General features: G+C 42.6%; 1 long non-coding RNA gene across 1 annotated transcript in view; it reads right to left on the bottom strand.

Annotated features, from left to right (window-relative positions):
• The window catches only part of LOC109280561 (uncharacterized), an 87,827-nt gene that overhangs the window by 6,420 nt on the left and 60,121 nt on the right, over nucleotides 1-21,286 (bottom strand). The window lies entirely within an intron of this gene.

The following is a 21,286-nucleotide window of genomic DNA, read 5'->3' as shown; positions in this document are numbered from 1 at the left end:
TTGCTTTTGAATGAAATGACCAAATTAAGGCATGTGAATGTGATGACTTTATGAACAAAGGAATATTTTGACACAAAAGAACATAGTATGATGACCCTGTGGTCATCCAAACAGCAATACCCAGAGATGAAGAGTTATCAGGGGGAGGAAAGAAAAGGAAGGATTTCAGAGCAGCAAAGCATCCCCAAGAGGGAACCCTGAGGCCCCCATAGACAGAGGGAACACCACCAGCCCATCTCACCCAACCCACTGGGGAGGGGGCCTCCAACCTCCAGGCTGCTGACATCTGACAGTCAAGAAAGAACCTCAGGGTGAAGCTTGCATTCCAGATGTACCTTGCCTCTGTGACAGCTCTAGGACTGGTAGATATAGAATTGTTTGTATTCAATAGATTTCATAGACTTCATAGACATTAGGGCTGGAAGGGACCTCATGAGATCATTGGTTCCAGCCCTCTGCCCAAAGGGCAGGAAGTCAGCTGGGGTCAAATTATCCCAGCAAGATAGGCATCCAAGTGTTTCTTGAAAGTGTCCAGAGTAGGTGTTAGCACCACCTCTGGGGGTGTTTATTCCAGGCCTGGGGGGCACAGACAGTAAAGAAATTTTTCTTTATGTCTGGCCTAAAACAGTCTTCCAGGAGTTTGTGATCATCAGACCTCATCTTCTCTTGGGGTCCCTGGTGAACAGACATTCTCCCAGTTCCTGATGCATACCCCTTATGTACTTATAGGCTGCCACCAAGTCACCCCTGACCCTACACTCTTCCAGGCTCTCAGCCTCTCCTCATAAGGTCCGCTCTCTTGTCCTCTAATCATTCATGTAGCTCTCCTCTGGACTCTGTCAAGCTTCTCCACATCCTTTCTGAATTTCAGAGCCCAGAATTGGATACAGCATTCCAGCTTGGCTGTTCCCATGTTATTTTTCTCCTGAAGCAGCCATTTTTTACTCTAGGAGAAAAAACTTGAATATCTGTATATTCATGGCTTCTCCTGGGACAGCAGTGACTCTCCCAGGAGAAACTGAATGTCTGTAGGAAGCCACTGCATGTTAGCTTCGAACCTGAATGGGAGAGACTACTTCCAGTAATATATCACCCATATCACATCCAGTCGTTAACTTCTCTGATAAAACTGCTAAATATGTAGGCCAATATGGTGATTCATGAGTTTTGTTGTTGTATGGCACTTTTCTACAGGGAGTGGGTTCAAGATTAAGGAACCTTTCTCCTCATAGCAACAACCAATCATAACAGTTTTTTTACTTTGGCTAGTCAGAATTTAGTAATTACTTTTCATGCAAAAAGAAAGCCATACATGTTTTTACTTTTGAAAAAGGAAATCATTTTCCACAGAAAACTACAACCTGAAAAGATGTCTAACAAATATCTAAACAGAGATTAAAAAAATTCACATTTGCACCATCTCAGCCCAAAATATTTCAATGTTAGTTGAAATAGAGAAATGAAAAATCAAGCTGACCCAACCAAAACTGAAATTAATGTTGTTTTTTATGAATTTGTCAGATAACTTAATTTGATTTATAATAAAATCGATGCATAATGTATATTGTTTTACATTGCAATGTTTTCTGTTTGAAGGAATGCTAAGCTACAAAACAGATCACCTTAACAAAATTAAAAAATAAGCAAAATCTGTAAGTGGTTAAATTAAAAAAAAAACAACCCCAAAATAAAATACTAAACCATCACTCAAACTCTCTAAAAGTGAAAACTTAATCTGTAAGTGGAAGTCAGGGGAGCTGAAGTTAACTAAGGATTCAAACATAGTAGTTTCAGAAATACGAGCAGACCAAAAAAGGGGAATTACTATATTGTCATTTCTATTGTTGTTTATGTCTAAAAACCAATCAGTGGTTGAAAGGAACACAATAATTTATAAGTCAGGTGCTGTCAAATCCTTATGGGTCTAAATTGGTGAAACTTGTCCCCATTTTTTTCTGAAAGCTGATGAGAACAGCAAAAATTCCATTTCAGGCCTGTCAGTCATAATAAGATGCATTATGCTGATACAATATAAAAACAAAAATGGAAAATACAACAATAGCTACTGAAAATGGAAGTGTCCTTTACCTCTATAGAACCCCTTATCCTACCTCACCAATATCTGTGTTAATGAAAATAGATCTGAGAGGTGGAATATTTGTTATGGAAGCCAGTTAACAAAAAAGACTCGTCAATTTGATGGAAGATGTTATTTGTGCAACAAAACCAGAGCATAAAGTAATTTGCAGGCTCAGGAAGGTTCAGCCCTATTCCCCATGTCTGTGTGTGGGCTAGTACAGTTTAGGGACAGATAACAGCTATACTTACTCCATGCCATAAAATCAGCTCTCCACCAACCACAAGCAGAAACTTATCCAGACAAATGGATAAGTCGGAGGCCTGGGCTGTGGAACATCTGACTTTTGTCCTAAATCTTGTCCCAAATATATCCTACTGTGGGTTAGAAACAGAACTGGTCAAAATGTTTCCAGCTGACAATATGTTATGATGAAAAATTTACTTTTTTTCTCATCATTTTGTGATGTATATATATTCTAAGGGTTTTTTTCCCAGTAAAAGAACACATTTGTATATATTTACACTATAATATATATTGGCTGTCAAATTTTATTTGAATGTTTTAGTACATATTATCAATTGTAACCACTGTTACACTAGTGTATAGGAGCCATTCTCTGATGAAGGGGATGTGCTCCTGGTTTATTTCTCCAAAGACCGTACAGGATTATGTAAATCAACCAATGGGATTGTATTTTAGATAGCCAACAAATTCTTCATGAAACAGTCGATGAACCAAGAAGTGGGTGATGGTATTTTAAATTCTATTTTTGTAAGTGATGAGGCATTATAGAAGAGTTGTTTGTAAACAAGACATTTTGAAGAGAATGATCAAAAACTGATTAGGTTTAATTTAAATGTAAGAATAAAACTCAGTTCCATAACTCAGGTTTTATATTTCAAAAGGTCGGAGCAGTCTTGATGCATGTGTATAGGCACCCTATGAAGGAAGAAAAAAGTGAGCTGAGCAACTATTGGCCTATAAGTCTGACCTCAATAGTATAAAACCCTTACATTTTGAAGGAAAGGATGATTGAAGATATAGAAAGTATCTTCAATATAAAAAGTGAAAGGGAAATGCAACATTTTTTCCAACCAAAAGTAAATAGTACCAGACTAACCTGATAGATTTATTTGATAAGTATTAATTTTCTAGGCAAAGCAAATGTGGTAATATCCTTTATCTGAACTTTAGAGAAGAAAATAATACAGTACAACATGGGAAGCTTAGTTAAATTGGAAAGAATGTGGATTAGCAAAGGAATTGTGATATAGATATGCAGCTCACTCAAGGTGAGACTGCAAGAGCCAGTGCTGGACAGGGGAAATATCAGGACAGGAAGAGTTTCTTAGTCACAGTTCAAGGGTCAGTCTTGGGACTGATCTTTTTTAATATTTTCATCAATGACCGTATCAATATTAGGAGTGTGTCAGTGAAATTTGAAGACAACCAACATTAGTAGGCATTATCAGTACAGAAGAAGATGAGTTATCCACACAGGAAGAATTGGATGACACAGAGTAGAATAACACAAAAGGGCTGAAATTGAGTACAAACTGTAAAGTCATGCCCTGGGGGACTAATAAAAAACAATTGCTATAAGGCATGACTCATCATTTGTAAATAAAGAGGTGGATAAGGAATTGGTTGCACTTGCATATCACCTGATAACCATCAACTCAAGTATAAAAAAGCCAGAAAAATGGCAGTACAACAGGGCTGTTCAGATCACAATTTGATTTGGAGAAGAGTCGGCCCAATTTGGAGGCAGAATCTCTGAATCGAATTGCTAGAAGCTTAAAACTTTCCAAATCAATTCAGAAAAGATTCAACAATTCAGACATTTGGAGAGCTGTCTTTATGGGGAAACAGAAACTTAGAAGAGGGAGGGGAGCAGGGTTGAGGAGTCAGATGTCCGGCAAGTTGCATTGTGTCAGGATTCCACTGTCTAATCTATATTGAGTCCATAAGTTTCTGTACCTAGGAGGCTGATGAAGTGAAGTTCATAGGCCTACCTGTGAAAAGTGGTTTGTAATTTGTTCCCTGTCAGGATCAGGCCTGAGAGACTGGAGGCAGAGTGTTTTTTGGTGAGGAATGTACCCCCACAGGTAGTTGGGTATTCTTCTCTTTGATAGATTCTGGAGTGCAGTTTGGGTGGGTACTGGAGAGAGTTGGCAGGTTTTGTGTTTTGAGCTGTAGGAAGTTGGCTTCAGTTCTGGTGATGAGATTAGGTGCTTGTTTGAATGTACAAACCGCATTTCAGAGCTGGGCCTATGAACTGCACTTCATCAGCCTCCTAGGTAGTAGGTACAGAAACTCATGGACTCATTATAGACAGTGGAATTCTGACACACTGCAACCTGCCAGACATCTGACTTCCCAGGTACCTCTGCACTTTTACCTGCGCTGCTATATCCTCCCCCACCCCCACCACAGCCTGTCCCTCACCCCCTGACACCTCCATTTCCATTTTCACTGACTGGCTTTCTTGCCTGTATTGCAGGCCAGGCCAGCCCCTAGCTTCTTTACTATTCCTTCTATCCAGGACCAGGAGATACACCAACTGCAGGTCCTTCCTCAGCCTGACATAGGGTTTTTCAACCCAAAAGCTTCCTAAGATATATTTCTCTAACTATTCTGTTTTCTTCATATTAAACATATAAACATAAAAACACAAGGTAAGCCATCACACATCATGAGTAACATATATCCAACACAACACAACATTTTTACTTCTTGCTGTTAATTCCTTTATAAAAAGAAAGGCTTTGTGACAGTTTAGCTTGGCTACCTTAGATGCTACTGGTGATGACTGCTGAGTCACCTATGTGATTTTTACCTGCTGCTGTTTACAGTGGTGGACCAGATCGAGGCTGTAGGGGAGGAGGAGACCTCACTAGGGCACACTGCTGTGTTGTGCAGAGGCCCCAGTGCAGGAAGGGTGCATCTGAACACACACACACACAGTGTCACCCACACATGTCATGAGTTTTGCCTGCCTGCAGCCAGAGGTGCAGGGCCCCAGAACCCAGACTCCCCCTGCACCTATCTCCTTGCTGGCAGGCTTTGTGGCCACAGCAGGGCCTAGCAGCCAGGCCTGCAATAGTTTTGGCCCCTCCCTGCACCCTAAGAGAGACATAGTTGCACAAGCATGCATGTCACGAGTTTTGCCTGTTAGCAGCCAGAGGTACAGGGCCCCAGAACACAGACTCCCCCTGCACCTATCTCCTTGACAGTTGGCAGGCTTCATGACCACAGCAGGGCCTATCAGGCCTGCAGTTTTCACCACCCCTCCTTAACATGCACACAGTGTCACCTGTCACAAGTTTTGCTTATCAGATTTTTGAGGTGCAGTTTCCCAGAAACCCCTGCACCTATCTCCTTGAAACTTGGGAGACTTTCTGGCCTCAGCAGGGGCTACTGTCCCTGCAGTTTTTACCCCACTGTGGCTTAACACACACACACGTGACGTGAGTTTTGCTTTTAGGACTTTGGGGTGCAGTTTACCAGAAACCCCTTCACCTATCACCTTGAATCATGGCAGGTATCATGCCCTCAGCAGGGATAACACTCCTGCAAATTTCATCTGAATCAGCCAAAAAACAACAGAGTTATAGCTATTTCATTGATTCCTCATTGTACTCTATGGCCGAATCTCTGAATCTCTCCAAATTGACTCCGAATCTTCCAAAGCTGATTCGACCGAATCAAATTGGAAACACAATTCAAATCTCTGAATCAAATCTCTGGCATCTGAATTGGCCTAATCCAAATTGAATAGTTCCTTATTTGCACAGGCCTATAGTGCAATCTTAGGATGAATCAGATCTATTTCCAATAAGGCTGGGGTGGTCTCAATGCCATTTACTTGGCCCTACTAGAGACCTTACCTGAATACTTTGTACAATTCTGGTCACTTATTATTTAAACCAAAGGGATGATGTTGGCATAAGAATAAATGGCTATAAGCTGAATATTAGGGCTGTGCAAAACTTTGGTCGCTGATTCAATTCGGTGGAGATTCGGCCTGATTCAGCAGCCAAATTTCCAAATCTGAATCGAATCAGGAGATCCTTTAATCTCTCCGAATTGAACTGGAACCTTCTGAATTGATTCAGAGAGATTCAATGATTGGGACGTAGACACAGCTTTAACTGTTTTTTCTACATACCTTAAGGTACCATGCGGCTTGTGAATGGTGAGATGGTGGGGTAGATGCAGCATCCCACAAAAGCGTGGCATGGTCTCCAGCACACTCAGCGACGGACCTGGAAGTGGACCAGAAGCATGTCCGGTCCACTTCTTGGTCCACCACTTCTGGATCCCTGCTCCCCCTCCCCCCCTGTCCCAAGCAGAAGGCATATTATAGTTATCAGTACATTATCAGCTACACCAGCCAAAAAAAGCTGATAGCCGATAGCGTTAATTTTCCTTTTATAAGTGCTGATCCAATATGCCAGCAATATATCCTTGCACCTCTACTGAATGGTAAACTGTTAAATCCATGAGAAAAAAGTTACTAAAGTACAAGGACAAAAAAAACTTCTGAGAAATCACAAAATTAGGGATAGTTCAGAGGCCTAAAATATAGCTGTGCACCACATGCTGCCTTGCCGCCTGGCTCGGCTGCAGCCCTCCACCCTGACTCTGAGGCTTTTTCACCCCATACTTCGGCTGCAGCTCTCTGCCTCATCCCTTGGGTCTCTGTGCTGCTTGCTCCTCTGCTGCACAGCTCTGCTGCCCCTCTCCACCCCATCTCTAAGCTCCTTCAACACATGTTGCTGCATCACGAAGCTCTGCTGCCATATCCTCCCTGGAATCTCTGGCTTCTCTGCCCCATGCCATGCTGCAGTGCTACTCTTCCCAGCACTGCTCTGGCAGTGGGCCCCCACTTTTGCCCCACCATTCTTTAGGGCCATGCTGCTCCTGAAGTGGTGCGCCAGAGCCTGTTCACCACCAGCGTTCACTGCCTGTCCTAAAGTGGGCAACAGGGGAGACCATGGCCTCTTGCCCCTTCACGGCCCAAATTAGGAAGTGTGCAAGTGATGGTTTTGTGAAACAAAGGAATATGTTGACAGGACAGAAATTGGACAGTATGATGACCACAAGAAGGCAAATCAGCAATGCCCAGAGATGAGGAGTCATCAGAGAGGGGGCAGGGGAGAATACAAAATGAGAAATTTCAAAGCAGCAAAGGGCCCTTGAGAGGAGAACCCAAGGCCACCATGAACAGAGGGCGCACCACCAGCCCATCTCACCCGTCCCCCCCTGGGGGGCTGGGCCTCAACCTCCAACCTGCTGACGTTTGACATTCAAGAGAGAACTCAGAGTGAAGCTTGTGTACTGGCCAGATGTACCTTGACTCTATGAACCCAAGGCCTGGTAGATATAGAATTGTTTGCATTATTCTTATCTGGTATCACTGTGTATCAGTAAAATTCACCTATTATCGGATGGAGAGGTCTTGGTTGGTCTGAGGGTTTGGGTCTGCCCGGAACAAGGTATCTCGGTCATAAATACAGTGCCAAAACTAACAATCTACCTATTCCCTGTCATTAAAGTGGCCAGCCAGGGCCAGCTGAGGCTCCACTTCTCCCATATAAACCCCTGACCTGTAACAGGAAGTGTCAGGGCAGCAAGGCAACCTGACCCAAGACTGCTTTGCTGCTTCTTGGCTTTGCCCTCTGTTTGACCTCCTAACTTCTTGACTTGGCTTGTCCCTGCATTCCGCTTTTGGATTGGCTTCCTTAACTTGTTTGATCTTGTATTCTGCTTACTTATCCCAGCCCTAGACAGTGGCCCAAGACCTGGCTGCCCATGTCCTGGCATGATACTTCTGGAGTCTTCTGACCTGAAGTGCTGCCAAATTTCTAGCTCTGCAAGTAATCCCGCAGGCCAGATAACACTCCTCCACACTCTGGTCCAAAACTTCAGATTGAATAAATTTAACACCCTTGGATTAAATAATGTAAAGATGATTCCTGTATCTCTAGTATATTTTTTCTGGCTCAATAAGGAGATTTATAAATACAGTTCATATTTTTAGTGTAGTCATAAAAGCTTAATATCTAACTTACCAAGAACTTTTAATCATAGAAGTAAAAGTAACTTGCTATATGATATAGGAAATAGTATCTAAACAACCAGTAAATAATTTCTCATAAGCATCAATCAACTATATTTCCATTAATAGAAAATGAAAGTCCTGAGAGCTATCTTGTCAAGTGGGTTGTGAGTTCTCTGCCAACTTGTAGTTAAAAGTTTAGCTTTAACATATCCTTTTGCTGCCAGTTTGCAACAGGCAATAGATACTTCCATGAGGAGGAAAAAGTAATACTTTTTTTTTCTAAATTATACACGTTTTGTGATTATATCCTATTATAATTTCACATATACTGAGGCATAACAAGCTCCTTCAGTACCTAGGTCAGAGTGGCATGGCAGCTTTGTTGACCACTGTAGACTGGGGGCGGGGGGGAAGAGGCAAGGGGTCTTGCCTGTCCTGGCTCTCTTTACAGCAAAAACATCTGTTATAGCTGCCACTGCTGCTGCTGTAGCAGCATTGCCTCAGGAGATAGTAGTCCCATGGCATGAGCTCCTTGAGAGTTGCCTCTGGTACTCTGTTGATTCCCACTGCCCCAGATATGCTGTCAGGTACATGGTTGTGCCTGGTGAAGCAAAGACTCATGGGGGAAGCACCATTCTGATCTCTTCATTTGCCCCAGCCCCAAAGATACACTGTTGGGTGTGGAGCTGTGCCTGTTCAGCTCCAATGGCTAAGAGTCCATAGTGCAGGGTTCCTGACTGTCTGCCACACTAAACATTTTTGGAGGAGGCATTCTGGTGCTCCTTTATACTTGGCACTTGCTCACTTCCCCCCCCCCCCCTCCTCCCCCTGCACCCCCAGTTTTGCTACTACATGCAGGTAGTCTTTCAACAATAACATAATCAGAAGAGTTAGTATTCAAAAAGAACTAAGAGAGTTAGGACTTAGCCACTTGAGGTCTGTTTGAGCACTAACTCATCTGTTTCTAGTGTAGGCTCCTCTTCCCATACCAAACCTCCCTCTATACTCATCCAGGAGATCAGTGCTAGCTCCTCTTTCCTACCCTCTACATTATTTCACTCTTTCCCTACATTCTCTACGGCCAGCTATATGGCAGCCAGTGCTTCAGTAAAGCACAAGAATATGGGTGGAAAAGGCAAAGTACCTCTTACCCATCTTCTGCCCTCCTTATGTTGTTCTGTAAAATTAATAGGGAAAATCAGCAAAATAAAAATGAATTGTTAATTAAATTTAATTGTGTGATGTCCCTTGAGAACCACAGAGAATAATGAAAATGAAGTTAAAATTCAAGGCAAGGGTCACTTGATATCACAGAGCAGATGGCTGCCTGCAGCTAACACTCCATAGGAGAGATGGCATAATCCACAAACATCACTGCTCCCTGACCCCCTTAACACCCAAAAAGCATTTTTCTTGTTTGTAGAAAGTGTACTCTATGCAAACGGGTTAATTTGAAAAGCTACTTCCCCAGAAGAAACTCTGCAAAATCCTTATTGAGAACAGTTCATGAGATTTAAAGTATCAAAGATGGTTGTTGCAGGGGGAAACCACATGCAGAGCAGAAATAGAGAAGGACAAAACAGCTCATTTAACCAGAGAGGACTTTGGTGAGTTAATCTTAGAAATCAGAGCTTTAAAATCCTTTATGGAGGTGCAGCTTAATAAAATCAAAGCAGAAACGACAAGTTTTATTTGTTTCAAGAAGTCTACAGACCAACAAGGGGCAGGGAGCTGCAGGATCTGGTACTGGCCAAAGGCAATGATCTAGTCAGTGTCCTGAGAATCAAGGGGAAGCTGGGAGACAATGACCATGAGTTGGTCACTTTCTCTATTCACCACAAAGCTGGCAAGTCAGTAAGCAATACAGAAGTCCTTGACTTTAGAAAGGATGACTTCCACAAGCTTAGGAGGCTAGTTGTTCAGGCTCTGAGAAACCATAACCTGGCAGGGAGGAATGTCAATGATGAATGGTATCTCCTCAAAGATGCAATCCTTGAAGCACCAGGGAAGTCTATTCCAACCTGCAGAAAAAGTAGCAAAAGGGCTGGGTAACCCCCTTGGCCAAATAAGGAACTTAAGGACCTCCTGCACCTAAAAAAAGCTTATAAAGGATAGAAGATGGGAAACATCACTACAGAGGAATACTCAGCACTAGCCCACACCTGTAGGGAGCAAACTAGGAAAGCCAAGGCTGAAATGAGCTCAAACTGGCCACTCAAATTAAGGACAACAAAAAGTCCTTCTTCAAATATGTGGGAAGTCAGAAAAAGAACAAGGGTAACATTGGACCCTTGCTAAACCAGGTGGGGCAGCTTCTAACCGACACTCAGGAAAACAAAAACAATCTTTTTAATGATTATTTGCTCGGTCTTCCATCAGCCCATTGGGATCACCCTGCCTGACAAAAGGCAGGATCACCAGGAGAAGGGCAAACTTGCTCCCACCATTACCACTAATCTTGTAAGGGAACATCTTAAGAGGCTGGATATCCATAAATCAGCTGGCCTGGATGGAATGCACCCAAGAGTGCTAAAGGAACTAGCTGACATTATAGCACAACCTATGGCAAGGATATTCAAGAACTTGTGGTGCTTGGGTGAGGTGCCTAACAATCTTCCAATTGAGGGCCAATGTGGTGCCTATCTTCAAGAAAGGGAGAAGGGAAGATCCAGGGAACTACAGGCCAATTAGCTTGACATCAATCCCTGGAAAGAGCCTGTAAAAAATCATTAAGGAAACCATTATCAACATCCTAACAGGTGGAAGGAATATTCTGAGAGCTAGCCAACATGGCTTTATGGTGGGTAGATCTCGTCTGGCCAACCTGATCTTCTTCTATTACCAGGTGACACATCACCTGGACAAAGGAAAAGAGGTGGATATCATATTCTTGAACTTCTAGAAAGCCTTTGACCTGGTGTCCCATGATGTCCTCATAGAAAAATTGGGGAATTGTGGCCTAGACTATTTCACAGTCCAATGGCTGGGGAACTGGCTCCATGGACAAACCCAGAGAGTGATAGTTGATGGAACCAAATCAACTTGGTGCACTGCAACCACTGGTGTCCCCCAGGGCTCCGTTCTTGGTCCTGTACTCTTCATTGTATTTATAAATGTTCTGGACTTGGGTGTTACAACCAAACAAAACTCTGGCCTTCATCTTCCAATGCATCTCAAACAAAATCCGGGAAGTCATCCTCTCACTTTACTTGGCCTTGGTGAGACTACAGCTGGAATACTGTGTCCAGTTGTGGGCTCTGCAATTCAGAAAGGATGTGGAGAAGCTCAAAAGAGTCCAGAGGAGAGCTACATGAATGACTAGAGAATAAGAGGGCAGGCCTTATGAGGAGAGGCTGAGAGACATGGCACTCTTCAGCCTGGAGAGAGTAGGCTCAGGGATGACTTGATGGCAGCCCATAAGTATATAAGGGGTGTGCACTGGGAACTGGGAGAACGACTGTTCATCAGGGCACCCCATGAGAAGACTAGGTCCAATGGTCACAACCTCTTGGAAGATCATTTTAGGTTGGATATAAGGAATTTCTTTACTGTCCGAGTCCCTAGGGCCTGGAATAAACTCCCCCCAGAGGTGGTGCAGGCACCTACTCTAGACACTTTCAAGATACACTTGGATGCCTATCTTGCTGGGATCATTTGATTCCTGCTGGCTGCCTGCCCTTTGGGCAGGGGGTTGGACCCGATGATTGTGCGAGGTCCCTTCCAGAGTCACAGAACTAGATATAAATGTGGAGGGAAATTTGCAATCAGTAGTGAATCTTCAAAGTAAAATTAAAGAAAAGGAGCTTGCAGAAAAATTGAGATGACAGAAAATCATAAAAATAGAAATAATGTAAGAGCAAGAGGACTCTCATAAGGTGTGGAGAAGGGAGATCCTTTATCCATTAGAATATTTAAAGCAGGTATTCTATTCCTTCATACAGTTGAAAGAGGCCTCTGTCCTTGTAAACCTTGTAAATCAGTGATTCTCAACCAAGGTGCCATTAAATCCTTTTAAAGGTGCTGCAGGGTACTGCATATTGGGAAAAAAAAAAACATTCTGAACAGTTGTGGTCTTTCTGAGCCCTTCGCAACAGAAAAAAATATTTTATTGTTTTTCTGTAATCAAAACATAGTGAAAACTGAAAGCTGACATTTTCCAAGGGTTTTTCTAAGTCTAAAATATTTAAGAATCACTTTTACAGACAGAGCACACATGGCTCTCTACAGTTCTCCCCAAACAAACACAGAGACATAGTACTACTTTTGCTGTGTTTTGAACAAAAGCATCAGATTCTGAAGACAGAGATTTCTAATCCCCTGGGATTTCTGGGAGCATATAAAATACATGTGTTTCAAGATTTGTCACAGGCAACATTAAGGAGAAGGAAGAAACTGAGTGAAATTACAGCATCTCTCAGAGAATAAAATATAAGAACAGATGGGGTTTTCTTTTAAACTTATCTTTACACATCAGGAACAGCAGTACATTTTAAAGGAGAAAAACATAAGTTGTAAAACCCTTGGGAAACTAATTAATATGGAAAGCACCCTGGAATCTGCAAGACACAACACCATAATACTAAATGGTTGGGATGCACCAATAGAGATTTTCTTGGCTAATATTGATAGTCGATTATTCACCAGGCATACTGGCCAATAGCAACCTGATAGCCAATTAACAGGAGCATAACTTGGTGGTTTGGACAGCAGAGCCCTGAAGGTAAGTTTGTAGAGGGGAAGGAGTGTTGGGGAGGGGAGGGAAGAGCATGGGAGTGGGGGCAGACTAAGGACCCCATGGTGAGGGAGGGAGGGAGTGGGGCAGGGGCTGGGGCTGAGGTGCTGCCCAGCCAAGGCAGTGTGTGGGATTCCCAGGGGTGGAGTGGGACAGAGCTGTGGACGTCTCATCCAGGGGATCAGCACCCTGGCATTTAAAAATGAAAGTGGGGGTGCCTCATTTTATTAGCTTTAGTTCAAGCAACACCACCATTTTTAAGTGCAGGGATGCTTTAAGGAACGGAGCTGAGTGGGGTGAAGGTGGAGGTCAGCTGCCTGCTGTGGGCTTGGGGCTTTCCACCCTGCTGCCTTTGCCCTGGGAGCAGTGTGCTGATAGCAGTGCTTCTCCCAACCAGCAGTGGGAGGCACAACTTGCTGCCTGGCAGGCAGGGAATGTGCAGCCAGCGCCTGGCTCCTGGGGCAAAGGCAGCAGAGCATAAAGCCCCAAGCCCACAATGGGCAGGCTGCCTCTGCCCCATGCACAAACTTGGGGGGGCACATGCCACCCCATGCCTCCCTGGGGGTGGATGCAGAGCTGACCCCCATTCCATCCCCCACCAGTGCCCCCTGGATAAGCTGCTTGTGGCTCCATCTTGCCTCCCACCCTGGCCCCAGCCCTGGGGTCCCATTCACCACTCTAGCTGGGCAGTACCCCCAGTCCCAGCTTCAGCTCCAGCCCCAGCCCCTGCCCCTGCCCCACTCCTTCCCTCACTGTGGGGGCCTCAATCTGCTTCCCATGCCCCTTTCCTCCCCCAGGCACCTTCCCCTCCACAGACTTACCTTCAGAGCGCTGCTGTCCACACCTCCCAGTTGAGTGTCTGGCCACGCGCAGGCTGCAACTGCACACACGTATGTGGTGTTCAGGGGCCCCAGCCAGAAGGCATATTATATTTATCAGTACATTATCAGCTACACCAGCCAAAAAAGCTGATAGTGTTAAGTTTCCTTTTATCAGCACCAATCCAATATGGCACCAATATATCAGTGCACCTCTACTGAATGGTAAACTGTTAATAAACCCGTGAGAAAAAAGATGCTGAAGTACAAGGACAAAGAGACTTGACAGAAGTCACAAAACTAGGCATAGTTCAGAGGCCTAAAATATAGCTCTGCATAACTCCCTCCAGAAAACATTTGATAAACTATATTATAGTTCTATGACTCCCCTAGAGTAGGAGTCAGGAACATGCCAGGAACCAGTACACTTCTCAGGTGTCTATGGATTTAATATTCCCCTCCATTTGAGGATTAGGGTGAATCTGCACAGCTCAGGAAGGAAGTAAAGCATATTAAAATAAGGTGTCTTTGGGGATCCAAATGGGAGGGAAATTGGACTAAGTCAAATAAAGGAGAGGGGTGGGGGCGGCAGAGACTTTAGTAAATAAAATTAATGTTAGGGTGAGAAAATATAGAAGAATATACAAGGACCAAAATGGTACTGCAGGTATATTAGGTACACCAAACATAATCTAGCTATGCCTTATTTATTTTCTTATATTATAAAGATGGGAAGGCAGTTCCAGCTAATATATATATTCACCAGTCAGTAAGTAAGTATACCTGGCTAGACTGTATGAATATCAATATCATGTTATATATTCACCAGTCAGTAAGCAAGTGTGCCTAGCCAGACTGTATATTTATCTGTTTGTGCACATATAAACATTATATTGATAGAACAGATCACAAGTTATGAAAAGTATATATTATTTCCTTTATAAATATGTAATAACTCCAATCTCATGCCATTCTTAGTATTACTCCAGTGTTAGAGTTTTTATTTTGGTATTTTTCTGAAGTTAAAAAAAATGTTAACCCATTCCCTTCTCCCTCCCCCACCTCCACCAAAAGCTCTGAAGCCGAAAGTTTTAAAGTATGAAGTTAAGATAGTCTCAATTACACTTCCTTCTATACATTGCTAACTACAACTCTGACTATATGTGTGACATTTACACAAAATCTGCTCTACACTAGATTATCACAGCAAAGAGGCCTTAAAATGAGAATAAACATAATTCATTCTCTTACAATAAATGAAAATGAGGCACTGAACATCCTGTCTGACTGGATGGGTTGAACCAGTATGTAATAGGCACTTTCTTTTAAATACAGCTGTAATCTCCATTGTTCCAAAATCTGGGGTAGGATTATTGTGGAGTACCATCAAGCTCAGCCCTACAAGGCCAAATGAATGCACAGCACCATAAACTGACCTCAAGTTATTTATGTATTAGATTATAATATGTTTTGGGGTTGTTTTTTTCCCTGGGGACACAGGACAGAAGTCAGCTGCTGGGGACATGGACATGTATTGCCAAAATAAGTAAACAAACCACAACTGCTGTGCTAAATTGTTAGTATCCCATTTGGGGGATGAACTTGATAGAAATGGAAAAAATAATTCAGCAAAATTTCTAAAATATTCTTGAAACCTTGCTGAGTTGAGTCTACTCTAAACTTCATTCTGTCTCTTCTATCTCAGGCCCCTAGCAGATGTTATGCTTAAAATGCCATTAACCTGTTAATCACATCTTAAATAGTAACCTAGTCACACATTTAGGCAATACATGGCACAATAAAGCAGGAAATAAGCCACAAAATTATTCCACAAAATAAATGTAATAATTTTGTAGCTATTTTCCATCTTGCTTTGAATTGAACATGGGGTAGAGCAGACTGCACAGGGGTCTCACCTGGCCCTGGTGCAGTCGCCACTGGCTGACAACCAGTTGATTTTCAGCTGAATCCAGAACTGCATTGGGGCCAGTTCTGTCTGGTGTGGTACTGGATCCAGCCAACAGCTGATGGTTGGCCAGCAGGGACTACATGGGACTGGTTGGACCCTGCTGCATATCCCATCCAGCTAATGACCAACTGACTGTTGGCCAGCAGGGCCCATGTAGGGCTGGTTGGAGCCATGTTACAGTCCTGATCCATTTGACAATCTACTGATTGTTGGCTAGCAAGGGATGCATGGGGCCACTTGAGCCCCTGTTCAGTCCCAAAACAGTCAATGATCAGCTGATCGTTGTTGCCTCTGGGGACCACATTGAGGCTTGAATGTCCCTGTGACTTTTTTGCATGATCTTGAGCTCCCCCTGTAAGTAGGGCAGTCAAACTTGTGCATCCTGCCATGCACATGTGGCTTGACAGGAGGCACAATGGTTGGGATTGGGATCAGATCCTATGGTGCCTTTAAATTAATGTCTCTCTACGGCCTTATATAATTTGTATCATGTTTAACAACATCTAAAAGCCATTTTTGCAAATGTCTGACTTTTTTGCAGAGGTAGCACAGGGTTCTTGTTCCAGTAGAGTGCTTGTACAGAAACAGGGCAAGGTACAGTTCCATTATTCCACTGAGAGGCCTAGCAAAACTATCTGGCATCAGATGCTGTGGAGGGCACATTATCATAGGATTTTAAATCCCAGCCAGGGCCTTAGCTTCCTACAGGCATGTTTTAAGTGTCTCTATGGGATGACTTCTGTTGAGGGATTGATGATGCCTATACAGTCTTTCAGCTCTCAATTGTTGAATCATAGTGCAGGTTAGAAGTGACATAAAGTGGTTTATAGTTTGCAAAAATGAATTTGTAGTCACACTAACCATCACGATTCCAGTTGATGGGTGTTCTAATCATGACAGAAATCATTACAGTGAGAGATGGGCAAATGCAGGACCTTTTTGTCCCAAACCTCTCCTGCCAGTTTTGGAGTTTGAGATCACCTGGAGTGCATCTCTGAACAGCAATGTCAGGCAGAAGCAAAATCATCTTGATTTATCTCCATCTCTGTTTGTGACAAGCAGCCTCATCAAAAAAGCCAAACAATGAATATGTCTGGAGACTGAATTCCCCACCTTGTCACCAGGACCTTCTGTGAGCAAAGAGGTCATGTGATAGAAGCTGACACTACCTGTCATGTGGTAACTTGTTCTGTAGATGTAAGCTGAGGACTTCATTCTTCATGGGTTTCAATATAATGTCTTTTGCTGGCATAAAACTCATTACAAGCAAAAAGGTGTGAGGCAATGAACATGAGAGATCAAATATCTGTTCCACATACCCATCTGGTGAAATCTGAGAGCATAAGTTAAAAATCAGAGAAATTCATGAAGGGCTAGGAAGTTTCATGTACATCTCTGGTAAAAGAATGATAGCAACAGTAAATGCTTGTGGATAAGACAGATGGGAATAGCAACTGACTTTCTGATAAAATATTCAATAGAAAGATTACTTAACAGGAAAGAGTTGCTGATATAAATATGCCCGTGCTACTTTACTTTAACATGTCCCACTGAGTAGGGTTGGTGTGTTCTGTGAGCTGTAGTTAAAGACATTTAAAAGCTTTTCAGTGGTGTATAGTAAAAGGAAAAAGTATTATAAATAACTTAAAGGAACAAAGTTTTAACCTTCTTTCCCTCTGTACTTAGTTTTTTAATTCAACTTTTGGAGTGGGTGAAAAGTAAAATAAAATAGTTCAGCGGCAGCAATGAGAAAATAATCATGTGCAATCTATTGAAGCCTAAAGTATGAAGATTTTTTTTTCATTATCTACCTTATCATAGTCATCAAAATCAAAGATCAGGACAGGGAAAATCTCCAACCATCCCTTGCAAAACCATCAACCATGACCACCTCATGAACACTCAAATGCTGAGTTGCCCTTTGGTTTGAGATTTCTTAGGCAAAAACAGGAGCTGTAGGAGCTGAGTTGGGTTTTACTAGGTTGTATCCTTCCCTCTAAGTTAATGTTAAACCAACAGCCCAGTAAGACTTCAGGGTATACTACATTTGCAGAGTTCCCATCTTTAGAATGAAATGTAAAACAAAAGTGAAGGTGACTTTGCAGTTATTAAGATTCTGTAGCACTTCCAACAAGCACTTCTCACAAGATTAGATCTAAAATGATATGGCATCTCATTTCCATGCAGTTCCATGCACCAAATTCAAAATCTTGATTCAAAAGTAGCATAAAGAAAACTTCCTGATGGGGGGGGAAGGTGGAGGGGGGGAGAAAGAAAAAAAAAATCTCCTATCTTTTAAGCACCAAATATTCTTGCTTTTATTCTGCCCAGCAGTTTGACATGAGCAGGAGGAAGATGTCACATATAGTGCTGAAAAAACAATGAATTGTCCCCTACTTCTGAGTGGAAATCGATCACCATCACTAAATATTATAGATTGATTCATTTCAGGCACACATACCAGGTTTGTTATGAATGGGCTCTCCTTTAAATGGCTTGTGCTTTATAATAGTGCACACTGGATGTTTTACACTGTGTTTAAATTCTATCAATGCATTTTTGGAGAAGCACAGTTACTGTGCTTACTGACAAGTTAATGTCAGGCCAGTATTAATCCCTGTAGGTTATAGTCAGCAACTATTCCTTGACTCTTTAGTATGTGTTAGGATTTAGTGGAGGCACTGCATGCTGCAAGCTGTGTTAGTCTAAGAGTTACAGAGCCAGAGAGAACCACAGGATGTGGCTAGGCTATGTCTTTCATATACAAATTTCAATTCAATTTCAAATGTGCATGGATAATATAAAAGATAGTGTTCTTCCCTCCTAAATTTTAAACCTAGAAAGCCATGCACAGATTGGAAACTCAATGATTCTTTCTGATTCCAGCGACATTTGCAGGTATTAAAACACAATTAAAGCGTCTACCTTTACGTACTCTGATAAAGATCATCTAGTTGCAATCCTTTTTAATATAATAGTCAAAATAAAATAAAGTGAGCTACCATAATTATCTTGCATCTGTAGAGCTAAATGAAGAAAACATAACAAATATTTTTATGATTAAATCGAGCAAATACGACTCCAAATGTGCAGATAATTTCATTAAGCAGGTGCTGGGTTTTTTATAGTGAGTTATCTAACAATAACTGGACCATACATTCCTACACTTTTCTTTCATGTCCTTGAGACAAGGTATTTAGCAGAATTCACAGTTTTATTGGAGTCTGACAGACTGCACCATGAGTGCTTCTGCTATAGCTTCAAACTTGCAAACCCTTGGCTGGCAACAGTGCACCATAGTGCCTGCATCACCTCAGCTCCCATTCCTTCACTTAAAAGATATTTAAAAAATACAGATACTAATAGTTTTATGTTCAAAACTAAAACTAGTGACTGAAAAAAGCAAGATTCAGACCATACAGAAAAAAATAGTAACCTTTAGTAATCTAATTTAATAATATTAATTAATTGCCATGTAGAAATAACAGAAAAAAAGAGTACCAGTTGTCTTCAAATGAAACATATCTTGTGTTTAACTTTCAGTTTGTAAATTTAATCACAGGCATTTTTCACTGAACTGTGGGTGGAGAAAGAAAATGATAATTGCAGATAGTTTGAAACAAATGTTTTCAACTCTAAATACCAGGCATAATATGACAGGAGAATTCTCCCCAGATGCCAGCTGTTGGCACAAAGTAATTTTACAATGAAGATAAGAGAGGTGAACTGGATATGACAGAATAACGGGAAACTTAACTCTTCAATCCAAACTCAAACTGCCATAAAGATGAGCCAAACAAGGAATAAATGATTGAAACATTCCTCGCCTACCCCTAAACTGGATCAAAACATTCTTTCTTATCTTTAAGACAAGGGCTACATAGAAGGTATTAATTTTTTCCCACATTGTGTATATTTTTTGTGTACAAGTGTACATGTATATTTGGAAGAATGTGTGCAAGCAGTCAGAGGGGGCCCTATTGCAGTTAAGAACTCTGGATGGATTCCAGCTGTCAGCAAGCATTTGTCCTGGGACTGAGAGGAAATGCAAGTTGGAAAAGTAGCTCTTTCTACCGATCTAGCATGTGATCTCCACGTGTGTTGGCCAACTAGAAATAGGGAGAGGCAGATTTTTTGCTCTCCCTCCCTCACATTTATACATAAATCTTTCAGAATAGTTTGGTTAACTTCCTTCTCCTCTACACCACCAGATTCCAACCTAGCTGGCATCATAAAAGGGCCCCGGTACTGCCTTCACTTACAAAGACTTTGCAATATTTGGGCACTTGTACATGTGATGACAGTTTAGTCCTCAGGGTTTTACTCTATGTCCTCTAAACTGAAATGGTGGGTTTTTTAATTGAAACCCACCATTTCAATTTTCTGTTTCATTGAGAGGCCTGATCCTTTTCCTTTTTGTGTCAGAGCTGGAACCTGCCCTTGGCCCGGGGGATGAGCTGCCGGTGGGCTGAGTAGCCCCTGAGCTGCATGGGTCCCTGGTCCTTCCCTCCATGGTGGCAGCACCCCTAGGGCTGCCTGGGTGGGCTGCTAGTGGGCCAAGTGCTGCCCCAGCATGGAGGCAGCACCCAGCCTGCTCCAAATATTCCCTGAGCCTGCCTAGGGAGCAGCACCTGGTGGGCTTCCAACAGGTGGGCTTGGGGAACAGTTGGATTGGGCTGGGTGCTTTCTCCAAACGGGGATAGCACCTGGCCCACTAGCAGCCTGCACAGTCATCCCTGGGGGCACCACTGCCATGGAGGGAAGGACCAGGGCCCCCACACAGCTCAGGGGTGGCTTGGCCTGCCGGCAGCTCACCACCCAGCTGTGGGAGAGGTGGGCAGGCTCTGCCAAAAGAATAATTAAAAAAGGATTGGGCCCTTCTCTGCTTCTGTCTTCAGCAGGCACCTGCTGAAAGCAGAAGTGGCAAGGGAACCGATCCTTTTTTTCTTCAGAGTCTGCCCGCTTGTCCTGCTGCCAGGGGGCGAGCTAACACCTGTAATGAATCATTGCATTAGTTTGCAATGATGCAAATTCATCAACCCCCCCACCCCTCCAAACTGATGCATGCATAATATGTGATACCATTCAGACACACAAGTGACATTTTTGTCACATGTACATCATGATGACCATCACGTGTACAAGCGCATTTAGTTCTAGCCACAGTGATGGAAATACAGCAGGAAAAAGCTGTTTTCATTACATTTTCAGAATTCTATCTCTGGCCCCAATAGAGCAGTGAAATTATTGCACAGGGAAAGGAAGAAGGGATGAAAATAATTCTGGAAATGAACCTTACAGAGGTTCCAGTTGTTTTTTCTGTTACCCAAACTGGTCAAGATTATACCCACGTGATAAGTGAGTCCCATATGCATCAGCAAATTCTGGCTGGGCACTAAAGTAAGAATTGACTCAAGCCAGAAAATGTGCTTATAGCTGTATCATACCAAAGAAGTTAAGGGAAATTTCACTCCGAATTTTGGTTTTCATTTAATCCTTCTATGCAAGGGAGAGGTAGTCATCTAAAGATACGTTGCAACTATACCTAAGATATTTTACAGAACACAGAGAACAACAATGTTAGTGTAAATTACAGCATAAGATGCACCACAGAGCATTT

Source organism: Alligator mississippiensis, chromosome 2, assembly GCF_030867095.1.
Source record: "Alligator mississippiensis isolate rAllMis1 chromosome 2, rAllMis1, whole genome shotgun sequence".
Classification (NCBI taxonomy): Eukaryota; Metazoa; Chordata; order Crocodylia; family Alligatoridae; genus Alligator; species Alligator mississippiensis.
This window is presented reverse-complemented; position numbering and strand designations above follow the sequence as displayed.